Raw genomic sequence first — 16,785 nt, forward strand, 5'->3', positions numbered from 1 at the left:
TCTGGATAAACAGTGAAACACAGCCATATAAACAGGTTTAAAAAACTGGAATCATGTTGGTTATATATGAGAAATTCATCAGATAATATTTAGCATTTCATATCAATCTAGCTTCAACTGATTTGAACTGCTAATACTGTACTTACTAAAAGCACTATGAATTATCAGCTGCTGTGTTGAGATGCCAGCACCGTTGCTGAGGTAAGCTGTTAATTTGGAGATTCCATTCCTGGAGTTCTCCTTCTATGATTTATATATCTTTTATATCAACATTCTGCTGGACATTCTGAGCTTACTTTCTGGTCATCCCAACTTCCAGTTGTCTTCAAATTATGTCAACAAAAATTAGTTTAATACAAATTTAGGACAGACTAAAATTCAGAACTGAAGTTGCCTGACTACCTTTCCAGGAGACACAACTGGCAACTGTTGATCAGCTACAATGAAGGCAGGTAAAGTGTTTCAGAGATCTTCCCCACCAGATGGCTCCCAAACAACTAAATGTATTCATTGACCACAGGCGAAGAGGATAAGTAAATGCATTATTGAGGGAACCTGATATCTATACAAAGTTTCTAGGCTCTATTTCTGGCATAGAAAATCCACAAGAAACTAAGGAATGGTAAACAAGTCAGAAGATTAAACTGTTTTGCTTAAATTGTTTAGCCTTCATAAATGAATTTAATGGACGCTTTGTTAAATAAAGAAATTACTATGATATTTGTCATTCTCTGACTTACTTCACTCAGTATGACAGTCTCTAGGTCCATCCATGTTGCTGCAAATGGCATTATTTCATTCTATTTTATGGCTAAGTAATATTCCATTGCATATATGTACCACATCTTCTTTATCCATTCATCTATAGACAGACATTTAGGTTACTTCCATGTCCTGGCTGTTGTAAATAGTGCTGCAATGAACAATGGGGTGCATGTATCTTTTTGAATTATGGCTTTCTCTAGATATATGCCCAGAAGTGGGATTGCTGGATCATATGGTAGCTCTTTATTTAGTTTCTTAAGGAACCTCATACTATTCTCTATAGTGTCTGTACCATTTTACATTCCCACCAACAGTGTTGGAGGGTTTCCTTTTCTCTATGCCCTCTCTAGCATTTACTGTTTGTATATCATATGATATGGAACAAATGAACTTATTTACAAAACAGAAATAGAGTCACAGATGTAGAAAACAAACTTATGGTTACCAAGGGGGAAGGGGGGGAGGGATAAATTGGGAGATTGGGATTGACATATACACACTACCTTATATAAAATAGATAACTAGTAAAAACCTACTGTAGAGCACAGGGAACTCTACTCAATACTCTATAATGACCTATATGGGAATAGAATCTAATAAAGAGTGGATATATGTATATGTATAACTGATTTACTTTGTTGTACAGCAGAAACTAAAACAACATTGTAAATCAACTATACTCCAAGAAAAATTAATTTAATTTTTTTTAAATAAATAAAAATTTAAAACATAAATTTCTGACATCTGAAACATAACTTCTGGGGAAAGGGATAAATTGGAAGATTGGGATTGACATATACACACTACTATATATAAAATAGATAACTAATAAGGACCTACTGTATAGAACAGAGAGCTCTACTCAATACTCTATAATGGCCTATATGGGAAAAGAAGCTAAAAAAGAGTGGATATATATGTATATGTATAACTGATTCACTTTGCTGTACACCTGAAACTAACACATGGTAAATCAACTATATTCCAATAAAATTTTTTTTAAAAAAGAACTAGTGATCTAATGTAAAGCTTGATGACTATAATTAACAATATGGTGTGATATATATAAAAGTCATTAAAAGATTAAATTCTGAGTTTTCCCCACAAAAATAAAATAAAATGTAACTTCCCATAATTAACATTATTTTTGTAGTTTCTTTTAAATGAAATGTTTAATTTCAAAGCATTAGCCTTGTTATTCATAATCATATAAATAAGTGGATTTAGAATTATACAATGATCTCCAATGCAAGATCTCTAACCCCCCATGCAGAAATACTCCTTTATCAGTTTTCATGAAATGAATTTTTTAAAATGAGAACAGTAAATACTACTTATTGTTAAGTCTGCCTTTTTTGCACAGGGTCAGAGGGTAAATAAGCACCTCAAAAACAAGGACACATTTTATTCATTTCCATGACCTCAAGCTAAAGCAGGTGTATGGCAAGGTAGATAATTAACTTGAAAAATTATAAGAATTTTCAAACACCTATTTTCTCACATTTCATATATTTTACATAAATATATTACTTTTTCACTCACATATCTTTTGTCTTTCATTCCCAGAATTCTGTTTCAGTAATCATGCAGCTCACTTCCTTATGGAGATGGAAAGGTTACTCAGTAATTATCAGGCTGCCAGGGCCAGGAGACACCTCTGCAGTTAAATCAGCCTAGAAAGGTAATGGTAGTTTTGGAGTTTTCACTCTATGATTTACAGGCCTAATGTATCAAAATCTTGCAAAACATCCTGAAGTTATCTTCTGACCACCACAATTTCAAGTGGTCCTTAAATTATGGTAACACAAATAGTTTAATACAAACCCAAGAGGACAGTCCAAAATTCAGAACTATAGTTGTCTATGACTGTTGTTCAGGAGACATAACTGTCAATCTGAGGTATACCTGTAAACCAGCTAAGGTCATGAAAACTTTGTTTAGCCAGTCCCTTAGAAGGTACATAAAATAAGGATCATGAAAAGAGAATAAAAAGGACAAAATGATACCCCTTATGTGAATTAAGTCCATAGATAGATCCGTGAACTAGGTAACTAAGAAGCTCTTCCAGACTTTCGAGGGGACTTCAGTAAATAATAGTGAAATATATTGTAAGTATGCTTGGGAAAATAGAACATTCTAGAAGGAATAATGATTGAATAAGTTTATAACACTAAAAGTATGGTAACATTAAAGTATAAACACCAAAACTATAAACATCAAAGTTATTATTTTGTGATATTCTAATTATATCTGTTAGCTTTAGAGAAGAGAAAAACAGTTCAACGAATCAGATTTAAAAGGCAGAGGAAGGATGAAGACAGGGAGTAGGGAGGGAGGAGGGAAGAAAAAGGATAATTTTTCAACCTTAGTCCTGGCATACAAAGTAAAAAGGACGGATTCCAAAGTTATATAGTGTAGAAGCGGGGTGACAGATAATAGAATATTCCCCTAAACCAGTTTGCCTAACTGACTTCTTCACCTGTATTTCAAACTCTTCTGAATATTTTGTATTAAAAAATGTCTTAGGGTGGGAGGAATTGGGAGATTGGGATTGACACATATACACTATTGATACTATGTGTAAAATAGACAACAGACAGGAACATACTGTATTGCACAGGGAACTCTACTTAATGCACTGCGGTACCCTAAATGAGAGGGAAATCCAAAAGGGAGGGGATACAAGTGTATGCATGGCTGATTCATTTTGCTGTGCAGTAGCAGCTAAGACAACATTGTAAAGCAACTATACTCCAATAAAAATTAATTACTAAAAAAATAATTAATGTCTTAAACTGAAAATGAAATTGCATTAAAGTTAACCAAAAGTAAAATTTCTGTTATAATTAAATGAAAATAAATATTGAAGAAGAATGCAAACAATGAATGAAATTTTCCTAAAATGTTCAAAAGAGACAAATGGAAAGGGCCACTTAGAACAAAACAAAACATTTCTAATGTTTCAAATTCAGTAAATATTTTAACAAAATTAGGTCAAATATCCTCCCAGAAAATTGATTTTAAGATGTTGCAAGTTTTATTAAACCATCAACAGAATGAAAACGCAACCTACAGAATGGGAGAAAATATCTGCAAATCGTGTATCTGATAAAGAATTAATATCCAAAATATATAAATAACTCACACAACAGCAAAAAAAATCTAATTAAAAACATGAGCAGGGCTTCCCTGGTGGAGCAGTGGTTGAGGGTCCGCCTGCCGATGCAGGGGACACAGGTTCGTGCCCCGGTCCGGGAAGATCCCACATGCCGCAGAGCGGCTGGACCCGTGAGCCATGGCCGCTGAGCCTGCGCGTCCAGAGCCTGTGCTCCGCAACGGGAGAGGCCACGACAGTGAGAGGCCCACGTAACGCAACAAAACGACAACAACAACAACAACAACAAAAAACGAAACAACAACAAAAAAACATGAGCAGAAGAACTAAATAGATGTTTTTCCAAAGATAACATAGAAACAACCAATAAGTACATAAAAAAAAGTGCTCTTCCTCACTACTCATCAGGGAAATGCAAATCAAGGAGATAACACCACACACCTGTCAGAATGGCTATCATCAAAAAGACAAGAGCTAAGTATTGGAGATGGTTTGAACAAAAGGGAACCCTTCTGCACTGTTGGTGAGAATGTACATTGGGGCAGCCATTATGGAAAACAGTGTGAAGGTTCCTCAAAAAAAATTAAAAATACGATCCAGGAATCCCATTTCTGGGTACATATCCAAAGGAAATAAAAACAGAATCTCAAAGAGATATTTGTATTCCCATGTTCATTGCAACATTATTCACAACAGCCAAAATGGATGACTGGATAAATAAGATGTGGTGTGTGTGTATATATATATATATATATATATATATATATATATATATACACACACATATATGTATATATACATATATATATGTATGTATATATACATATATATATATATATATATATATATATAAAATGGAATAGTATAGCCACCAAAAAGAAGAACATCCTGGCATTTATGACAACATGGATAACCCTTGAGGGCATTATGCCAAATGAAATAAGTCAGACAGAGAAAGACAAATATGGTATGATGTCACTTATATGTGGAATCTAAAAGAGCCAAACTCATAGAAACAGGCTGGAATGGTAGTTACCAGGAACTGTTGGGGGTTGGGGGATGAGTATAAAGGGAGACATGTTGGTCAAAGTATACAAACTTCCAGTTATAAGATGAATAAGTTCTTATATGTATGGCAGAGTGATTATAATTAATAATACTGTATTATATAATTGAAAGTCGCTTAAAGAGATTGTAAACATTCTCACCACAAAAAAAGATAACTGTGATGTGATACAGGTGTTAGTCAATGCTATGGTTGTAAACATTTTGCAATATGTCAGTGTATCAAAGCAACATAAACTTACCCAATGTTATATTTCAATTATATCTCAATAAAGCTAGAAAAAATAAATAAAAAGACATCTTACAAGGGGGATGAATGCTTTAATGGGGATGAATGGGCAAGGGCACAAAGAAAAAAATTACAAACTGAAAAAAAAATATGTTGCAAATTTTTAAAAAGTTGACAGAAAGGAAAAGACATTCCAATGAAGGCAAATCACTCAAAAGTGGTAGCTCTTTCCAGATAAGAAAAGGAAAGTTTAAGGAGGTTAAATAACTTGCCCAAAGTCATCCATCTGGATCAGTTTATAAGAGATATTTATATCTGTTAAATATATTAAACCAATCTCTCTCTCTTACAATTACAGATCAAATATTTACTCTCCATGCCATATTGTACCTTGGTCATCAGGTATAAAAGCCTAGGAATCAGGTGATTTCTTTTGGAGAACTGAGACAGAAACATGTCACTTTATCACATTGAATAAAAAAAAAGCATAAAAGTTATATGTGATAGTGCTCTTAAAAGCAAGAATCTTTTTTTTCAGATGAATCAAAAGACAAGTGGACAAATCTAAGAAATGCCAAAGCTAAGAAATGGCCAAGCAAAAAGGGCTAATTAGCAATGTCTAGACTCCAGAGCATATGATCACTTTAACCATGGAATTTTTTCAAAAATCCCTAATGCACTGAAAATTAGGGGAGTTACCTAGCTTTCCTTTGTATTTCTGTTTGTAATTTGTACCAGAGAGAGGTACAAAATAATAAATAGGTAAAAGAGCTGCCAAAAAAAATTGGAAAGAAAGGCAAGGTAGTCAAAATTGCAGCAGGATATTCTAGACAAATGTGAAAGGAAAGCCAAGTGTACATCAATGGCACAATGGCTACCTAACTGAAAGTTTCACAGTCAACATCAAAAGCACACAAAGAAAGGAAGCCACTCTCAAGTAGGTGATGAGAAGTAACTTAAAGAGTCTGAGCTGTATAATGACATTTCCAACACCATTTTAGCAGTGGTGTTAGAATAGGCTAAAGACAAGGAGAGAGAGAAACAAGACCAATTAGAAAGCTAGTGCATCATCAACACACCGAAGAGCCCAGAATATGATGATGGTCCAAGTGGAATAAAAAAGAATGGATGGAGAGTTAATGGGACTTGGTACGCAGTGAGGGTGACCACAACAAAGAGAGGGAAATAGCAAAGAAAATTTCAGTGTTTGAAATGGAGGGACTGGAAGAATGGAGGTGGCAAAATGGCAACATGGAAGCAGTGCCAGTCCTTCCTTTCTGCCTCAAAATTGCAAAACTAAAATATTAATTCTAACTCTACTCAGTTCCGAAACTATAGAAGACAAAAGCTGGAGTGAGTTAGGCGCTTTGAGCCCCTTAGCTGCTAGGTTTGGAATTAGTCTGTGACAGCGTCGTAGACATACCCAGACCCAGGACCTGCCACAGTAATAAACATGTCTCCACCAAATCCATCAGTTTTTTTCCTATAAAATGGAAGCCTTTATTTTTCTCTGTTAAAATATGTCATAAATAAAAATCCAAATATGTCAAAGAAAGAAATTACCCATAACATAATTGCCAAAAGATATCTACAATATGTCAAGGGATTTTCCATATCCACAAATATTAATCTACTTTTTACCACTTTCAATGGCTATATTTTTATAATACATAGCTTTTAACTAGTTCCTTCCAGATAGGAATTAAAGTTGTTTCAAGTGTTCTAATCTTACACATCAATTGATAACTGTATAAAATGCCTTTGCTGAACATCATTTTTATTAACTTGTATGACTATCTCTTTAGGGTACATTCCTTGATGTGTATATATTATATGACTAAATATATACATTTTTTAAACATTTTCATACATATTAACAAAATAGAATCCAGAAGGACTACACCATTTTTATGCCCTCAAAGAGTATATTCAAATGCCCACTTCCAAACACTCAGAAAAATACTGAATATTGTTAACTTAAAAAAATAGTTTTCAAATGGATAGGCTAAAATGACATCTCATTATCATTTTTTTATTTACTAGATTATTAGAAAATCTGAATATATCTGCCTATTTTATTGGTCACTCATATCTCACATGTTGAAAACAATTTTCACATTTTTCTTTCAAGTTGTACATGTTATTTCTTTTTTTTTTTTTTTTTTTTTTTTTTTTTTGTGGTATGGGGGCCTCTCACTGTTGTGGCCTCTCCCGTTGCGGAGCACAGGCTCCGGACGTGCAGGCTCAGCAGCCATGGCTCACAGGCCTAGCTGCTCCGCGGCATGTGGGATCTTCCTGGACCGGGGAACGAACCCGTGTCCCCTGCATCGGCAGGCGGACTCTCAACCACTGCGCCACCAGGGAAGCCCCTACATGTTATTTTACAGTAAAAAAATTTTGTCTTATGTAGCCAAATGTTATCGTTTCTCTTAGAATCTTTGCCCTTGGTATCACTTACTAAAAACCCTTTTACATTCCAAATCACCCAAATTTTGAGTACTTTTATTGTTTCAATGTTTAAAATTAAATCTCTCATGCATTTGGAATTCATATTGGAATAAGGAGTGAAGAAATGACCAGACTATTTTTCCCAAATGACTACGTTTTATCAAGGCCTCTTTTGGAGTATCTGCCTTTTCTATGATTGTCTGAAATGTCAACCTTTCAGATGCTAGGGAGGCCAAGATACATGAGAAGCTCTTCCAGGCTTCTCCAGGAAGAGAGGATATTTTAAAAAACAATTGCAATGGACTCTTACAGATACTGTGGGAGAAAAGCATAAAGACATCAGAATGTAGTGAGGACATCAAATAAGGCATATTATTTCCCTGAAGATCAAAAAGGGAGGGTTGTCACCTCATAGTAAGTGCTTTCCTCCCACAGCATCTGTAAGATTCCATTGCTTCTGAAAGAGTGCTACTATATGAGGCTTGCTAAATATATGTGGACTGAATAAAGGCAGTTTAACATGGAAGTTAAGAGCAAGGCTTTGGAATCAGAGAGGCTTGGACTTAACGTATCACCTCTGCTATTTAATGGTTGTTTGACTCTGAGTAATTTCCTTTTCCTCATAAGATTCTGTGTAAAGGACTTAGTACAGTGTTAGGCATAAAATATTGATATGTGCTCAATAATGGTAGCTATTTGTAGCGAACAGTAATAAGAAATATTAAGTTGTGTCCATAGTAATGACCATACTAGTATGAAAATTGAAAAAAAAGGCTCCATTTCTACAGGATTTGTAAAAATCTCTCTTAAGGAGAATAACTAGAGAATAATTTACTATAAAACTAATTTATATTTAAACTTATGTAAATACATACGTTTTTAAATACTACAATTTGCTTTTGTCACATAATTCATAAGAAAATTTATGCAATTCACAAATATAATTAAATTTAAAGAAACACAAGTTCTGTTTATGCATGTTATTGTTTATTATTTTCCTCATCCAAATTAAATAAATGAATTTGTGTCATTTTCACAAGCTGTTCTGTAATATTTAATAATGTTATGGGGTTGGTAATAACTCTCAATGTATAAATTATCTCATAAATTTTATGAATTTAATTATCTTATTGAACAAAATGCAAATTTCCTTAATTAAATCAGCTACCATAGAAAATTTTAGGAATTGTTACAAATATTTTTTAAATAGAAATTTGAAGAAATTTCTATGTCATTATGTAATCTGTTAGCTCTAATAGAGATTAACAATGAACCCTGTATCTGTGGACTCTATTAGGTTAAATTTTATTTAGTCAAATATACATTATTTCTTTGATTTGTCATTTATGTCCTATCTACTTCTCAAACTAATTAGGGATGGCATACAATAAAAGGAATATGTAAATTATTTTAGTAGTTGTCCATTTTTTAATATCACACTCAAGTTCTCCTATTTTAATTCTGCAAACAGTTTTATTACCCTGTATTATATAATCAGATTTTCTTAACATGGGAAGAAAGTCATTGCAGGTCAGGAGCCATGGGTTCTAGTTCCGGTTCTGCCACTGCAAGAGTACTTGACCTCAGGTGTCACATAACTTACATTTTCATCTATAACATGAGAAAGTTGGACAGGAACTACCTCAGGGTTTATTCTATCTATAATTTCTCTTTCTTCTAAAAGATCCATTCTCTTTTCTGACTCTGAAGTCCCTACTTATTCTCCAGTTACTCAGATTTTAAACCTGAGTCAACTTAACATGAAGTGAGAGATACGAGCATCTACATAAATGTTATGATAGGAGTGAAAAAAGGTGTTTGGGTTAGCGTGGCCTGTTCTTGGAGTGACTGAGTCTCAATAATGAGGCAGGAGATAGATGGGCCCCAGACTGAAGAGCCAGAGTTTGCCCCCTGTGGACAGATGCTCCACAATAGCAGGAGCAAGAGAAGAGCTGAGCCCTGCCCAGATCAGAGATAAAAGACCACATATTCCCCATTCTCTAAGTAAAGGAGACCTTCCCGACTGACTACGCACGTGCAGAAAGGCTCCTTGAAGGTCAAAAAGGGAGGGGGCGTCACATCATAGTGAATCCATCTTGGCTAACAGATGCGCAAGCACACATGGGAGGACCCTGAGATATACCAAACATGGACTCAGAACCAGGCAAAGCAGGATGATTGGTCAAAGGAAACCTGGAAGAAATGCCCCATTGTATTGCCAAAAGCCCATTTTCAGTTTTAAGGTTCGTTGGATTCGCTGGCAAAATAACCACTTGTTTCACACAAATAAACAGCTTTAATCAATTCTTTAATGAAAGGTGATTTAACTTAATTTTAATATACACTTGTTAGAATGAAAGGAATAAGAATATCACAGAAGCACAACAGGGTATATATCACCGAATTGGGCCAACACCTACTTCCAGATCCAAACAGCAGCTGGGAAGTCCCGAGGGACAGCAATCTGGAGCCCCAGTTGGGAAGGGTCCCAGGTGGTGCGTCCACCCCACGGATGAGACTTCAGGTTGGAGTTCTGGGGGCTTCCATTTATAATTCCAGGCTGCAAACTGACATCATCAGTTTACGTGCAAAAATGCAGCTCTGGATGCACTTTAACCATGCTGTTGGTTTCACCATGTGAGTCACAAGATTTTCCAGACCCCGGGGGACTGGCCAGTTGCCCAGGGCTCAAGAAATTCCAAAACCCACTCCCTTTCTCATCGAAAGTTCTGCTTGACTTGCTAGCAGCAATTGTTAGGTTGACTTGCTAGCAGCAGTTGTTAGGTGTGCAAGCAGGTGCACAGTCCAGGCAGGGTCATAGGTCGGGCAGAGGCCTGCTTCTGCCTCTGAAGCCTGAACAAGACTCCTTTACTAGTTTTCCCAACACCCATAAAAGTGATTCAAACTACCACTACCACAAGGGCACAACTCTCTCTGAGTCTGCCCGTGTGTCTATCCACACGTACTCTTTTCCTCCCAATAAACACTTTACTTGTTACAGTACCTTCCATCTCTATGTGGAAATTCATTTCTACACAGCTGACAGGCCAGGGTCTTGTCACTGGCCACTGGTCTCTTGTGGTCTAGTGGCTAGGATTCAGCACTCTCACTGCCTCAGCCTGACTTCAGTCTCTGGCCAGGAACAGAAATCTTGCTTCAAGCTGCTGCAGGCCGAGGCCACCTAAGATCAGTAAGACCCCAAGTAAGATGTTAATTTTATGGAATAAATAGTTCCATATTCCCTCTGAGTTGAAGCAATACAAGGGGAACTGGGTTATTACCCACTTAATGTGCTTTTCCCCTCTGTGCATTGAGGACTGCTGGTCCTCTACTGTGCATTCAACAGGCTCATTCTTCAAGGATCAATTCCAATCCCAGTACCTCTACGAGACCATCCTTGTTTTCCTGATGAAGACACAGAGCAATTCATACACACTTCCATTATGACTCTGAACACATCCTATATCCTCTTCAAGGACAGAAAATTACATTTCAGATTATTTTGTGTACCAAAGAAACTGGAAGTATGCCTTGTTTTATAAATTCTGTCCAAAATATGGCTGAATGATTGTCTGAATGTACACATGTATGTATGTATACAAACTGAATAAATGAATGAGTAGAATGAGATGAAACTGAAGATCTGGGACCTGAGTATTAAGCGCCATTTAAAGAAGAGACTGGGAGGATGTTTAAATCACAGCATGGAAATGAATGGCATATAAGTTCTTACATATATTGCATGTGTGTGTGTGTGTGTGTGTGTGTGTGCACGCGAGCACCTACAAAATAAAACTTTGATGAGTTATTCACATTTAATACAGTGCATGATACGCAAATACAGTGCTTCCTGTTTCAAAATTTTGAAGATTCTTTTTGAAATACTGATGTTCTTACCGTTTCCAACTCTACACAAAAGTTGCAGGATTTTGTCAGTTCATACTCTTTGTGTCCAGTGTTAGTCTTATTCTCAAGAGTCTAGTGTTAGGATTTCCCTGGTGGCGCAGTGGTTAAGAATCCGCCTGCCAGTGCAAGGGACACGGGTTCGAGCCCTGGTCAGGGAAGATCCCACATGCCGCAGAGCAGCTAAGCCTGTGTGCTACAACTACTGAAGCCCGCGTGCCTAGGGCCCATGCTCCGCAACAAGAGAACCCACCACGATGAGAAGCCCGCGCACCTCAACAAAGAGTAGCCCCCCCCGCTCGTTGCAACTAGAGAAAGCCCACGTGCAACAATGAAGACCCAACGCAGCCAAAAATAAATAAATTTATAAAAAAAAGAAAAAATTGTCTAGTGTTAACCAAGCCATCTAATGGTCAAGTGTACTTGGATTAGCAGTGCTATCAAAATCCTTCTTTGCTGGTAATTTTGTACGTGCTTCCTCATACACTTGAGAACTTCCCCTACACCCAGGATGGAGTTTAAGTTCTTTAACTTGTCTTACCCTTGTCCATTTCATGGCCCTCCTCTACCTTCATTCCCCCATACTACGCTATTTTCTCTGACTAGAACATTAACTACCGCAATCACATTCTGGGGGCTAACATATTCATTCTTCATGTCTCAGATTAAATAACACTCACAAGACAAAAAATTTTCACTGAACACTCAAGAATGAGGGAGCATCTCTTCAATTCACTCCCTTACAGTTCTATACTGTGCCTAGTGAAGCATTTCTCTCACTGCATAATGTTATCTGCTTACAAGTCTGTATTCTCTGCCTAAATACATGTTCCCTGTGGATCAGGAGGTTGTCTTTTAACTTGCAGTGACAGGCACAAAGTAGTTCCTTGATTAATATTTGATAAACAGATACACAATTGTGACATATGATAGTAATCATTTAAAAAGTCAAAGAAGAAAAATTGTTTTCTAAATCATGATTACAATACTGAAAATAATTTCTAAGACCCATAACTACTGTAATCATAATTAATCCTTATCAATTTTACATCATTCCTTAACAGTAATAGGGGAGTCAGGAGGGATAGCTGACTGGGGAAAATATTATCACAGAGTGTGACTCTGATACTACAATAGGACACTCAGATGAAAATACCAAAAACCAAAATTTTTAAATAAAATTATAAATTGTAATCATGGAGAAGAAGATTACATAAATTTTGTTTCGTAAGTACTGACCGAATTGTCATTTTCTGGTTATACCTACAAATAAGTATTGAATTCCCTCTCAATGCAACTTTGCATAAGACTGAGCTAGCAAGAATTAGACACAAAGTTTTTAAGAATGATAGCACCTAGAACAGCAGCTTTCAAACATTTTTTTATCACAGTATTTTCAAGAAATACATTTTTTCTTGAGATACAATAAAGATAGGTAACATAAATATGTACAAACACGTAACTGAATCAAGTTTCATGAAATACCTAACCTACTACAGGCATAATCTATTTTCCAAAAAATCCCTGCAAACATGCAAGGATTATCATACTTTCTTAACAGACTTCTGAACAATAATTTCTCCCAAATTTAAAACTTTAAGGAGAGGGATTTTATGTTTCTTAGTTATATTCTTTATAGTTTGACTGATGGGTTGAGTAATAGTTGCTTTATTTTTAATGAGTAATAAGAATACATTGAGGGCTTCCCTGGTGGCGCAGTGGTTGAGAGTCCGCCTGCCAATGCAGGGGACACGGGTTCGTGCCCCGGTCCGGGAAGATTCCACATGCCGCGGAGTGGCCAGGCCCGTGAGCCATGGCCGCTGAGCCTGCACATCCGGAACCTGTGCTCCGCAGCGGGAGAGGCCCGCGTACCGCAAAACAAAAAAAAGAATACATTGAAATAATACAGATAAATGAAGGTGTGAATGATAAGTTTAGGTACTCAACAAACATCTAAATAAAATATTAAGTTTTAATCTGAATAAGCGTATGAAATTTGTGAAGATATATGAGATCTTACCTGAAGAAATGCAGCACCTCTTTGATCTAAATAAACAGGTAGCCATGCTTACCCCTCGATACATTATTATGTTTTTGATATGCTGCTACCTATAGTGATTGGCTCCTCTACGCCTGTTAAACTCACTAAAAAACCTACTTCTCATTATTTCTCAGTCATTCATTCCTTCCAAAGCATATTGGATCTGCACATGTGTCAGGCACAGGGCTGGGTGATAAAGATACAATGGGGAAAAAGAGAGACGTGGTGTCTGTCTTCATGAAGTATTCATTCTAAAGAAGCCAACTGGTAGCAGCCAAGTAAACAGCACAAACAGTCTGGATTGTGCTACAAAGGACATATACTGGGTGCTGTGAGAGAGGAAAACCTGAGTGGGAGAAGGCATACAAGGTTGAGGCTAAAGAGCCCCTCTTTCAGTAGGTGCAATAAAACCGGAGATCTCAAAAACGAGAAGACGTCAGTCCTGCAAAAAGCTAAGGCCAGAATTCCCATGCAGAGAAATGGCCAAGAATCTGGGCAGAACTAATGCTTCCTTGAGGAAATGAGAAAGACTCTATGGCTGAAACATAATCAGCAAGAAGGAATAAGACAAGATTGGAGAGATAAGCAGGAACCAAATCAGGCAGGGCCTTGTAAGTCATTGCAAGGAAGCTGGATTTTGTTCTAAGTGTAATGAAAAGCTGCTGAAAGGGTAAGTCAACTCATGCCATGATCTGATTTACATTTCTGAAAAATCACCTCTAACTGTTATGTAAAGAATGGATTAGAAAGTATAAACATGAAAGTCCGGTTAAGAGACTACTTCAGTAAATCTAGGCCAGAAATGATGTAACTTGGCCTAGGGCAATGGGAGATAGGATAAAAAGGTGGAAAAATTCAAGATCCATTTTGTAAGAGAACCTGTAAGACTTGCCCAGGATTAGAATAGAGGGGCAAGCCAAAGAGAAGAATCAAGGCCAATCACATACCCTCAGCTCACAACTGAAGACTTGGTATTTTTATAGCATTCTTTCCCCCATCCCTTTAGCCCTGTTGGTTACATCAGAAGTTACTTGGTTATCAGTGGCATATGAACCCTGAAGGACCTTTTGTGCATCAGGGACCAGATTACTATTGGCCAAAGTGATTTACTGTATCCTTCCAGTGAGGTTTTACAAGCCCATAAAATAATTTTATACATAAACTTCCATGGTACAGATGAACTTGCGTTCTCCTTTCATCATTTCCCAAAGTGAGATAGAGGAAATTTTACACATTCTCCACACAGATTTAAGCATCACCATCTTAAGGAAACCCTCCCAGGATCTTCTGATCAATAAAACAGACCTATGACTGTGCCTCACTGTGTTTACTTCTATGATGGCACTCAACACACTGCACTTTGATTCAGGATCCAGGTTATATATTTGTTTCTGTAACTAGCTAATACACAAGCATTGTTAAATATGCACTGTTGGAATAAATAAAGTTAATTAGTGTGTTAATACAGCACAGATTAACATGCAGGACAGAACATGGTAGGCCTTCAATAAATAATCTGAACTTTTACTGATTTACATGGATGAATTTCAACTTATACTTGAAAGATATTTTTTACTTATTACAAGCATAATAATTACTTACTTCTGCATGTCATTTATATTTTACAATGTACTATTTCAGAAAATAAATAATCTCAATTGTCCCTCAAAAAACTCCTGAGGGGACTGATATTAATGTACCCATTACACAGATAATCAAGCAATGCTTATTTTACTTGCCTAATACACAGCCACGGTATCCATTTACTTCAAAATATTTAAAATAGTTATACTATATCTAAACACAAAAATGAATAGTTAAATCATAGCTATATAAAAAAATACTTAAGGTCATGAATAAAACACAGCAATTTTCTGCTTTGTGTTAAAAAATAAAAGAAGATTGGCAGGCTCTAGGAAGATGGGCTGCACCAGAAGTTGAAGAGTATAGACATTTCCCCTCCAGATGCACTCCAGTTAACCTACATCCAAGTATATCAAGTATATGGATACTGAAACATAAGAAATATTATGTTTTTCTCGCTTTAATTTTAGATTTCCTTTTGTGTCATGATAGGATTGGGAAAAACACATTTCTGTTACTTGGACTTGTGATATCTAATAAAAACAGGTAAGTTTTATTTAGCATTACTTTGAACACTTTATAACACTTTGTTTAATACAAGGTACTTGTTTACGGTACTTTGTTTAATTCTTTAAATACTCTCTTTTGAGCAATATCATTATTCCATTATATGTGGACGAAGCCCAGGTTTAGAGAAAAAAAAGTAACTTGCATAAGATCTCACTGCTAGGAATCAATACAGCAAATATCTAAACCCAAGCTTTCTCTGGTTCACACACTTACCCACAATGCTATACCGACTTCTCTCCATCAAATGCTATTTCTTGTTATTACCTCCATTCCTGTAAAGAATTCCTGAGTTATAACTACTTGTCCCTCTACAAATGTGAAAATAATTACTTGCAGTTCTGTTTCTCTTTGTGCATATTATGTATATATTCTACTCTCTATTTTCCTAGAAAATTAATTTATTTTTAAATGTTGTTTATGTTGGTACCAAAACCTCCCAATAGAATTAATTAATGAATATTCTCTATTCATTGTAATATGCAAAGTAATAAATGCCTTCTCAGATTAACGGCTGAGGCAAAACTAAGATGGTTAATGAATCTCAAAGCCTATTTACCCCTAGGCAATAGTGATTATTGTTCTTTTACAGTCAACCATATCATTAGGAGGAAATACAAGAGAAATATATTTTATCTCACCTGAAAGTGTTGAAGATGATGGCTGTGTAAAGGGTTCAGCACAATACAAGCTAATATCATGATATAAATATTTAATAGAATATTTTAAATGATTTAGAGTTTATTGGGGTTTACTACGACAGTACAGCTTAGATTAATAAATGCATTAGAGATAAATTGTATGAAGTATAGGAAAAAATATATATATTAATAATGTACTTCTAATCACTTATGTACAAATTCTACTTAATTTTTCCAGACTGTGGTTTACAGAAATTGTTCTTCTTGTTTGGTTTAATTGCATGAAATTCACTGCAAAAGAAACTCAAAATGAGTGGCTAGTTTCATCACCTGTGGGAAATAAAATATTGGCTAATATGGAAATTGTTTCAAATAGCTATTATGTGTGCATAAAAATTATGCTCTTATGTAAAAATCAGGAAGATAT

Source organism: Grampus griseus (genome assembly GCF_964374135.1).
Source record: "Grampus griseus genome assembly, chromosome: 17".
NCBI classification, from domain to species: Eukaryota; Metazoa; Chordata; class Mammalia; order Artiodactyla; family Delphinidae; genus Grampus; species Grampus griseus.